This window comes from Triticum aestivum, chromosome 7D (genome assembly GCF_018294505.1).
Source record: "Triticum aestivum cultivar Chinese Spring chromosome 7D, IWGSC CS RefSeq v2.1, whole genome shotgun sequence".
Lineage (NCBI taxonomy): Eukaryota > Viridiplantae > Streptophyta > Magnoliopsida > Poales > Poaceae > Triticum > Triticum aestivum.
In genome coordinates, this window is record NC_057814.1 from 105,248,257 (window position 1) to 105,260,135 (window position 11,879).

An 11,879-nucleotide genomic window follows, 5' to 3' on the forward strand; every position below is an offset into this window, starting at 1 on the left:
TCCAATGGATTAGACGCGCCCTCAACCAGACCAAGATCAGAAATAAAATTCTTCACCCAAACACCTTCTTTTTTGCAGCTTCAGAAGCTGCAATGTACTCGGCCTGTGTTGTAGAATCAGCTACCGTATCTTGCTTGGAGCTCCTCCATTCAGAATGAACACAAACCCAGATTGCGATCGACTATCATCCCTATCTGTTTGGAAACTAGCATCGGTGTAACTATTTACAACGAGCTCATCCTCACCTCCATAAACCAGGAACATATCCTTAGTCCTTCTCAAGTACTTAAGGATATTCTTAACCGCTGTCCAGTGACTCTCCCCTGGATCAACCTGGTATCTGCCCACCGCGCTAAGAGCAAAACTAACATCGGGACGAGTACATACCATAGCATAGATGATGGACCCAACAACCGAAGCATACGGAATCCCATCCACGCGTCTTCGCTCATCAGGAGTCGTAGGACTCTGAGTCTTGCTAAGACTAATGCCTTGTGACATGGGCAAGAAACCTTTCTTGGCATCTTGCATGTTGAACCGCTTCAACACCTTGTCAATATACGCACTCTGGCTTAATCCAATAAGCCTTCTCGATCTATCTCTATAGATCTTGATTCCCAAAATGTAAGCTGCTTCTCCCAAGTCCTTCATACAAAAACTATTTTTCAATGAGTCCTTGACAGATTCAAGCATTTGAACATCATTTCCAATCAATAATATGTCATCCACATATAAGATCAGAAATGCGACTGAGCTCCCACTGACCTTCTTGAATACACAATGATCACAGTCATTCTTGATGAAGCCAAACTCTTTGACAGCTTCATTAAAACGAATGTTCAAATTCCGATATGCTTGCCTTAATCCATAAATGGATCTCTGAAGCTTGCATACCATGCTAGACTTCTTTGGATCGACAAAACCCTCGGGTTGTGTCATATACACATCCTCGGTTAAATTTCCATTAAGGAAAGCCGTTTTGACATCCATCTGCCATATTTCATAGTTGAAATATGCCGCTATAGCAAGAATGATCCGAATTGATTTAGGCATCGCTACCGGTGAGTAAGTCTCATAGTAGTCAACTCCTTGAACTTGTCGATAACCTTTAGCAACAAGTCGAGCCTTATGGACTGTGACATTTCCGTCCATATCAGTTTTCTTCTTAAAGATCCACTTGCACTCAATGGCTCGAACGCCATCTGGCAGATCAACCAAGTTCCAAACTTGATTGTCATCCATGGACTTTAATTCGGATCTCATGGCCTCAAGCCATAACTCGGAATCAGGGCTCTCCATCGCTTCCGCATACGTAGTCGGCTCGTTGTTCTCCAAGAATAACACATTGCAGTCATGCAAATTGTGTAACCTTTCCGACCTCCGTGGAACCGGTGTCGACTCCACTACGGGTTCCCTGACTAACTCCGGTGTGACTGTATCACCTACCGGAACGTCCCCGTGTGGTTCTCGAATGTCTTCTAGTCGTACCGTCCTCCCACTAGCCTTCCGATTGAGAAACCCTTTCTCAAGGAAAACTCCATGTCGAGCGACAAACACTTTGCCCTCTTCACGTTTGTAGAAGTAATATCCCAAGGTTTCCCTTGGATATCCCACGAATATGCACTTGTCCGATTTGGGTGTGAGCTTATCCGACTGGAGTCGCTTGACATATGCTTCACATCCCCAAATTTTCAGAAAAGACAAACTGTGACTCTTCCCAGTCCATATCTCATATGCTGTCTTATCTACGGACTTAGATGGTACCCTGTTTAGTGTGAAAGCTGCAGTTTCTAGAGCGTATCCCCAAAATGACAAGGGTAAATCCGACTGACTCATCATCGATCGGACCATGTCCAACAGGGTCCGATTCCTCCGTTCTGACACACCATTTCTCTATGGCGTACCCGGAGGAGTCAGTTGTGGAACTATTCCACGATTCTTCAGATGATCATCAAACTCCTGGCTCATATACTCACCGCCACGATCAGATCGTAGAAGTTTGATTTTCTTGCCGAGTTGATTTTCCACTTCGTTCTGAAACTCCCTGAACTTTTCAAAAGTTCCTGACTTGTGCCTCATCAAGTAGACATATCCATATCTACTCAAGTCGTCGGTGAAAGTCACGAAGTATTGGAAACCACCTCTGGCTGCCGTGCTCATTGGTCCACATACATCACTATGTATAAGTTCCAACAACTCGGACGCCCTCTCGCAACTCTTTGCAAAAGGAGTCTTAGTCATCTTTTCGAGTAGGCAAGACTCGAATGTCTCGAATGATTCAAACTCAGACGAAGTTAGAATTCCATCATCATGGAGCTTCTTCATGCGCTTTTGACTAATGTGTCCTAGTCGACAATGCCAGATGTAAGTCGGATTTATCTCATTAAGCTTATGCCTCTTGACATTTATGTTATAGACTGATTCACCTTCAAGATCTAGGATAAATAACCCATTTACAACGGGTGCAAAGCCATGAAACATATTATTCAAGTAAATAGAACAACCATTGTCCTTAATACTGAATTCATAACCATGTCTCATCAATTATCAAGTTCCATTACAAATCCTGAAGGTAAATTAAGTTGCATAGTGCCGACGGCCAATGCATCAACTCTTGCTTTATTCCCGACGCGAATGTCAACTTCTCCTCTTGCGACATTCCTAGTTCTGCTTAGCCCCTGCATCGAGTTGCATATGTGAACAACGGATCCAGTATCATATACCCAAGAGCTACTAGAAACATCAGCAAGACAAATGTCTATAACATATACAACAAGTGTACCTGAAGAAGAAGTCATACTTCCAGTCTTCTTGCCCTTCTCGGCAAGCCACTTGCTACAGTTCCTTTTCCAGTGTCCGGGTTCCTTGCAATGAAAGAAAATACTCCCCGAAGCCATCCCTGACTTAGGCGCATCGGTTGCAGTTGGAGTTGCCTCCTTCTCTTTGCCCTTTGCCTTAGCCTTTTTCTTGGACCAGCTCTTCTTGAACTTAGCCGAGTTCTGCACCATCAACACTTGACGATGTGTACCTTTCTTGATATCCTGGTCTGCCACTTTGAGCATCCCATGCAATTCAGTGAGCTTCTTTTCCATCCCATCCATATGGTAGTTCGAGATGAACGGCCCATAGCTGTCCGGAAGAGAACCCAGAATTGTATCTGTGGACAACTCATCCCCAAGTGGGAAGCCCAGCCTATCCAGAGCTTGCATGTACCCGATCATCTTGATCACATGCGGGCTCAGTGGATCACCCTCTTTCAGCTTACAATCCATCAAGGATCACCAAACGTTGAACCTTTCAGTCCTAGCCTGCATTTGAAATATGCTCTTAAGGTTCTCGATCATATCGAAGGCCTCAATATTTTCGAACTGCTGCTGCAGATCGGGCTCCTTAGAAGCCAACATGAGACAGCTGATCTCGTTTGATTCATCAACGAGTTTCTGGTAGGCATTTCTGGCTGTGGCATTAGCATTATCGGCAGGTTCCTCTGGAAGCGGATTCTCTAGAACTTGTTCCTTTTTCTCATGCCTAAGAACAATTCTCAGGTTTCTATACTAGGTGGTAAAGTTTGTTCCGTTCAATTTATCTTTTTCCAGGATTGACTTCAACGCAAAAGGGGTAACTTGAGCAGGTGGTGCCATTGATCTACAACAGAAATATGCAAAACACTCGGTAAGCAACTCCCACTAATATGAATACATGAAGAGTAATTCATAAGATAATTACTCCCACTAAAATCAACATCCCTCGGTTGATACTTAGTGATTCAAGATCCAAGATCAAAATGTCAACTAGTGAGCTTTTGCATCACCGCTAGAGGACAAGATCACTTGGGAAGCAACTCTTGCTAATCGTATCTCCATACGACTCTTGTTGTTGGGGACATCTCATGCCTCGCCAACTACTATGCCTCGTAGCCCAAAACTGTTTTGATAGCCACGACAAGTCAACCAATGATCCGCGTGTAAGTGTCCGACACAAACCCAACACTTCAAGGAGATCTAGTGGCACCCTAATTTCATAGGCCCGCCACTAAATATACTTGACATGTGAAGGTGCAGCAATTGGGGAGGCATTTGTACTTGGCATTCTTTGAGGGATCACCTTACTTAAAACAACTACCATGCAAAAGGAAGGGTGCATAAAAAGGTATAAACTTTCACAGGCAGTTTATGTATGTGTGATATGGTATAGCCCCTTTTCACAGCGCGTGGTGATCTCCATCTCCATGTGCGCAGTCTGCCCATGCATGGTTGTCCTCGTGGTGATCTCCATCTCCACGACATGGTGTCAACCGCCAAGTGTTACATAAGATACTATGCTATTAAAAACTAATAGCTGCTGAAAGTAAATTACATTACATGGCTTCTCATGTTGACACGCAGGTCATTAATACAATAATGGGACAACCATATGGCTCCTGCCGGTTGCCGCACTCATGACACGCAGGTCATGAAACAATAATATACAAGCAACATACATGGGCTATACCAAATCACAGTCATTCCTTGCAAAAACGAGTCAGACGTTCTACCGCCGAAGATAAAACCTCCTGAAACTCTATCTTCCAAGCGGATTTTGGCCTAGCCAGAAGCGCCGAAATCCCGTTTCAGAATTTTGCTGCTAATCCAACTTTTCGTTAGCTTCAGTTTGACAGGTCGTGGAGCAAAATCGGAGTTCGTATGCAAAAGTTACAGTTGTTTTACCGAGACCGCTCCAACAGATTTCAGCACCGCGGAAATCACATTTCCAAGGTGTTGATCTATGTTCCAATTCGATCAATCTCATTGATCTTCGCATGCTGCATCCGGATTTACGTTCCACTATCTACCCCGATGGCGGACAACCGACCGGTAGGGGTAAGTCGTGTCACGACCTCTGCATCACGATCACGGAAACAAGATCACGAAACCAACCTTCAACACTGACATGCGCGACCGATCTCATCGACCCGCACCTGAACCGATCTACATATCTCATATGCATATCATCGAATCTATTACCACACAGCGGAGGCTCTGATACCACTATTGGAACACGCGGTACGCTACGCTAGCGCCAAATAAAATTTTCTATCACGCACCCAAGATCATGCTGCTGGAAATAGATCACGGGGTCAGGTTTACCACTAGACGCGCAGTCACCACAGCGGAAGTAGAGTTGGTGATGCGTGTAGCTGATCTCCCGGGCCGTCTCCTCCTCGCGTTGCCTATCTCCCGCAAACAGCGAAGACCCGTGAACGGTGATCTCCCGCGAACGGCACCTCGCGGTTCCGTCGAACGATTCGTCCAAGCACCGCAGATGCGATGCCTCCAAGGTATCCACACGTACGGGGAGCAGCGACGAACGACGGACTGCTAGGTCCGGTCGCGCGGCATGGGCATGGGGAGTGGCTGTGGCTGACCAGGGTTCAATCCGATCAACCCTAAGTGGTGTGCCCACTCCCCTTTATATAGACCTCCGAGGTGGGCTCAACACTTGAGCCCACTAGGAGTCCACATCCATTTTTTACTCAGATCCAATCCGAATGGGCTGCAGCCCCTTAAGTGTGCGACCCTATAGGTTCACGTACACATGGACACGACCAGAGTCGATAGTTGGTAGCGGCTCCTAGCAGAACGTGCGAACTCCCATGTGGGCGTAAAGTCGTTTGACGAACCTCAACAATGTGGCATATGCAACATTCCTTTTGCCTCACGATATTTGTTGTCGAGCTCAAGGCGAGTACTTGTCACCCTTGTGTTAGCTCGACCTCTCTTCTCGGTCGAATATCGGAGGAACACTTTGTGTGCTACCAAACGTCACAACGTAACTGGGTGATTATAAAGGTGCTCTACAGCTGTCTCCGATGGTAATTGTTGAGTTGGCATAGATCGAGATTAGGATTTGGCACTCCGTTTGTCGGAGAGGTATCTGTGGGCCCTCTCGGTAATGCACATCAATATAAGCCTTGCAAGCAATGTGACTAATGAGTTAGTTGTGGGATGATGCATTACGGAACGAGTAAAGAGACTTGCTGGTAACGAGATTTAACTAGGTGTTGAGATACGGACGATCGAATCTCGGGCAAGTAACATACCGATGACAAAAGGCAACAACGTATGTTGTTATGCGGTTTTACCGATAAAGATCTTCGTAGAATATGTAGGAGCCAATATGAGCATCTAGGTTCCGCTATTGGTTATTGACCGGAGACATGTCTCGGTCATGTCTACATAGTTCTCGAACCCATAGGGTCCGCACGCTTAACGTTCGGTGACGATCGGTATTATGAGTTTATGTGTTTTGATGTACCAAGGATAGTTCGGAGTCCTGGATGTGATCACGGACATGACAATGAGTCTCGAAATGGTCGAGACATAAAGATTGATATATTGGACGACTATATTCGGACACCGGATGAGTTCCGGGGGTCACCGGATATTTATCGGAGTGCCGGGGGGTTATCAGAACCCCCGGGGGATATAGTGGGCCAACATGGGCCTTGTGGGAGAGAGAGGAGAGGGCCTAGAGCTGGCTGCACCCCCCGGGAGTCCGAATTGGACAAGGAGGGGGGCGGCGCCCCCTCTTTCCTCCTCTCTCCCTCTCCTTCCTTTCCCCTTCCTCCTTCCTAGTTGGACTAGGAAAGGGGACTCCTACTCCCACTAGGAGGAGGACTCCCCCCTCTCCTTGGCGCGCCCCAAGGCCAGCCGCCCCCCCTTGATCCTTTATATATGGGGGCAGGGGGCACCCTAGAACACACAAGTTGATTGTTCCAAGCCATGTGTGGTGCCCCCCTCCACCATAATCCACCTCGGTCATATCATCGTAGTGCTTAGGCGAAGCCCTGTGCTGGTAGCTTCATCATCACTACATCACGCCGTCGTGCTGACGAAGCTCTACTGGATCATGAGTTCGTGGGACGTCACCGAGCTGAACGTGTGCAGATCGCGGAGGTGCCGTACGTTCGTTACTAGGATCGGTCGATCGTGAAGACGTACGACTACATCAACCGCGTTGTCATAACGCTTCTGCTTTTGGTCTACGAGGGTACATGGACAACACTCTCCCCTCTTGTTGCTATGCATCACCATGATCTTGCGTGTGCGTAGATTTTTTTTTGAAATTACTACATTCCCCAACAGTGGTATCAGAGCCAGGTTGATGCGTAGATGTTATATGCACGAGTAGAAAACTAGTGAGTTGTGGTCTATACAAGTCATACTGCTTACCAACATGTCATACTTTGATTCAGCGCTATTGTTGGATGAAGCGGCCTGGACCGACATTACGCGTACGCTTACGCGAGACTGGTTCTACCGACGTGCTTCGCACACAGGTGGCTGGCAGGTGTCAGTTTCTCCAACTTTAGTTGAATTGTGTGTGGCTACGCCCGGTCCTTATGAAGGTTAAAATAGCACATACTTGACGAAATATCGTGGTGGTTTTGATGCGTAGGTAAGAACGGTTCTTGCTCAGCCCGTAGCAGCCAAGTAAAACTTGCAACAACAGAGTAGAGGACGTCTAACTTGTTTTTACAGGGCATGTTGTGATGTGATATGGTCAAGACATGATGCTAAATTTTATTGTATGAGATGATCATGTTTTGTAACGGAGTTATCGGCAACTGGCAGGAGCCATATGGTTGTCGCTTTATTGTATGAAATGCAATCGCCATGTAATTGCTTTACTTTATCACTAAGCGGTAGCGATAGTCGTAGAAGCAATAGTTGGCGAGACGACAACGATGCTACGATGGAGATCAAGGTGTCGCGCCGGTGACGATGGTGATCATGACGGTGCTTTGGAGATGGAGATCAAAGGCACAAGATGATGATGGCCATATCATATCACTTATATTGATTGCATGTGATGTTTATCCTTTATGCATCTTATTTTGCTTAGTACGGCGGTACCATTATAAGATGATCTCTCACTAAATTTCAAGGTACAAGTGTTCTCCCTGAGTATGCACCGTTGCGAAAGTTCTTCGTGCCGAGACACCACATGATGATCGGGTGTGATAAGCTCTACGTTCACATACAACGGGTGCAAGCCAGTTTTGCACACGCAGAATACTCGGGTTAAACTTGACGAGCCTAGCATATGCAGATATGGCCTCGGAACACTGAGACCGAAAGGTCGAGCATGAATCATATAGTAGATATGATCAACATAGTTATGTTCACCATTGAAAACTACTCCATCTCACGTGATGATCGGACATGGTTTAGTTGATATGGATCACGTGATCACTTAGATGATTAGAGGGATGTCTATCTAAGTGGGAGTTCTTAAGTAATTTGATTAATTGAACTTTAATTTATCATGAACTTAGTACCTGATAGTATTTTGCATGTCTATGTTGTTGTAGATAGATGGCCCATGCTGTTGTTCCGTTGAATTTCAATGCGTTCCTAGAGAAAGCTAAGTTGAAAGATGATGGTAGCAACTATGTCTATGTTGTTGTAGATAGATGGCCCATGCTGTTGTTCCGTTGAATTTTAATGCGTTCCTAGAGAAAGGTAAGTTGAAAGATGATGGTAGCAACTACACGGACTGGGTCCATAACTCGAGGATTATCCTCATTGCTACACACAAGAATTACGTCCTGGAAGCACCGCTAGGTGCCAAACCCGCTGCAGGAGCAACGCCAGATGTTATGAACGTCTGGCAGAGCAAAGCTGATGACTACTCGATAGTTCAGTGTGCCATGCTTTACGGCTTAGAACCGGGACTTCAACGACGTTTTGAACGTCATGGAGCATATGAGATGTTCCAGAAGTTGAGGTTAATATTTCAAGCAAATGCCCGGATTGAGAGATATGAAGTCTCCAATAAGTTCTACAGCTGCAAGATGGAGGAGAATAGTTCTGTCAGTGAACATATACTCAAAATGTCTGGGTATAATAATCACTTGATTCAACCGGGAGTTAATCTTCCTGATGATAGTGTCATTGACATTATTCTTCAATCACTGCCACCAAGCTACAAGAGCTTCGTGATGAACTATAACATGCAAGGGATGGATATGACAATTCCTGAGATCTTCGCGATGCTAAAGGCTGCGGAGTTAGAAATCAAGAAGGAGCATCAAGTGTTGATGGTCAACAGGACCACCAGTTTAAAGGAAAAGGGTAAAGGGAAGAAGGGGAACTTCAAGTAGAACAGCAAGCAAGTTGCTGCTCAAGTGAAGAAGCCCAAGTCTGGACGTAAGCCTAAGACTGAGTGCTTCTACTGCAAAGGAACTGGTCACTAGAAGTGGAACTGCCGCAAGTATTTGGCGGATAAGAAGGATGGCAAGGTAAACAAAGGTATATGTGATATACATGTTATTGATGTGTACCTTACTAATGCTCGCAGTAGCACCTGGGTATTTGATACTGGTTCTGTTGCTAGTATTTGCAACTCGAAATAGGGACTACAGATTAAGCGAAGATCGGCTAAGGACGAGGTGATGATGCGCGTGGGAAATGGTTCCAAAGTCGATGTGATCGCGGTCGGCACGCTACCTCCACATCTACCTTTGGGATTAGTTTTAGACCTAAATAATTGTTATTTGGTGCCAGCGTTGAGCATGAACATTATATCTGGATCTTGTTTGATGCGAGACGGTTATTCATTTAAATATGAGAATAATGGTTGTTCTATTTATATGAGTAATATCTTTTATGGTCATGCACCCTTGAAGAGTGGTCTATTTTTATTGAATCTCGATAGTAGTGATACACATATTCATAATATTGAAGCCAAAAGATGCAGAGTTGATAATGATAGTGCAACTTATTTGTGGCACTACCGTTTGGGTCATATTGGTGTAAAGCGCATGAACAAACTCCATTCTGATGGACTTTTGGAGTCACTTGATTATGAATCACTTGGTACTTGCGAACCATGCCTCATGGGCAAGATGACTAAAACTCCATTCTCCGGAACAATGGAGTGAGCAAAAAATTTGTTGGAAATCATACATACTGATGTATGTGGTCCAATGAATGTTGAGGCTCGCGGCAGGTATCGTTATTTTCTCACCTTCACAGATGATTTGAGCAGATATGGATATATCTACTTGATGAAGCATAAGTCTGAAACATTTGAAAAGTTCAAAGAATTTCAGAGTGAGGTGGAAAATCATTGTAACAAGAAAATAAAGTTTCTATGATCTGATCATGGAGGAGAATATTTGAGTTACGAGTTTGGTCTTCATTTGAAACAATGCGGAATAGTTTCGCAACTCACGCGACCCAGAACACCACAGCGTAATGGTGTGTCCAAACGTCGTAATCGTACTTTACTGGATATGGTGCGATCTATGATGTCTCTTACTGATTTACCGCTATCATTTTGGGGTTATGCTTTAGAGACGACTGCATTCACGTTAAATAGGGCACCATCTAAATCCGTTGACACGACACCTTATTAACTATGGTTTGGCAAGAAACCAAAGTTGTCGTTCCTTAAAGTTTGGGGCCGCGATGCCTATGTGAAAAAGCTTCAACCTGTTAAGCTCGAACCCAAATCGGAGAAATGTGTCTTCATAGGATACCCAAAAGAGACTGTTGGGCACACCTTCTATCACAGATCCGAAGGCAAGACATTAGTTGCTAAGAATGTATCCTTTCTAGAGAAGGAGTTTCTCTCGAAAAAAGTGAGTGGGAGGAAAGTAGAACTTGATGAGTTAACTGTACCTGCTCCCTTATTGGAAAGTAGTTCATCACAGCAATCTGTTCCTGTGACTGCTACACCAATTAGTGAGGAAGCTAATGATGATGATCATGTAACTTCAGGTCAAGTTACTACCGAACCTCGTAGGTCAACCAGAGTAAGATCCGCACCAGAGTGGTACGGTAATCCTGTTCTCGAGGTCATGTTGCTAGACCATGACGAACCTACGAACTATGAGGAAGCGATGATGAGCTCAGATTCCGCGAAATGGCTTGAGGCCATGAAATCTAAGACGGGATCCATTATGAGAACAAAGTGTGGACTTTAGTTGACTTGCCCGATGATCGGCAAGCCATCGAGAATAAATGGATCTTCAAGAAGAAGACTGACGCTGACGGTAATGTTACTATCTACAAAGCTCGACTTGTTACGAAAGGTTTTCGAGAAGTTCAAGGAGTTGACTACGATGAGACTTTCTCACCCGTTGCGATGCTTAAGTCCGTCCGAATCATGTTAGCAATTGCTGCATTTTATGATTATGAAATTTGGCAAATGGATGTAAAGACTGCATTCCTGAATGGATTTCTGGAAGAAGAGTTGTATATGATGCAACTTGAAGGTTTTATCGATCCAAAGGGTGCTAACAAAGTGTGCAAGCTCCATCGATCCATTTATGGACTGGTGCAAGCATCTCAGAGTTGGAATAAACGTTTTGATAGTGTGATCAAAGCATATGGTTTTATACAGACTTTTGGAGAAGCCCGTATTTACAAGAAAGTGAGTGGGAGCTCTGTAGCATTTCTAATATTATATGTGGATGACATATTATTGATTGGAAATGATATATAATTTCTGGATAGCATAAAAGGATACTTGAATAAGAGTTTTTCAATGAAAGACCTCGGTGAAGCTGCTTATATATTGGGCATTAAGATCTATAGAGATAGATCAAGACGCTTAATTGGACTTTCACAGAGCACATACCTTGACAAAGTTTTGAAGAAGTTCAAAATGGATCAAGCAAAGAAAGGGTTCTTGCTTGTGTTACAAGGTGTGAAGTTGAGTCAGACTCAATGCCCGACCACTGCGGAAGATAGAGAGAAAATGAAAGGTGTTCCCTATGCTTCATCCATAGGCTCTATCATGTATGCAATGCTGTGTACCAGACCTGATGTGTGCCTTACTATTAGTTCAGCAGGGAGGTACCAAAGTAATCAAGGAGTGGATCACTGGAC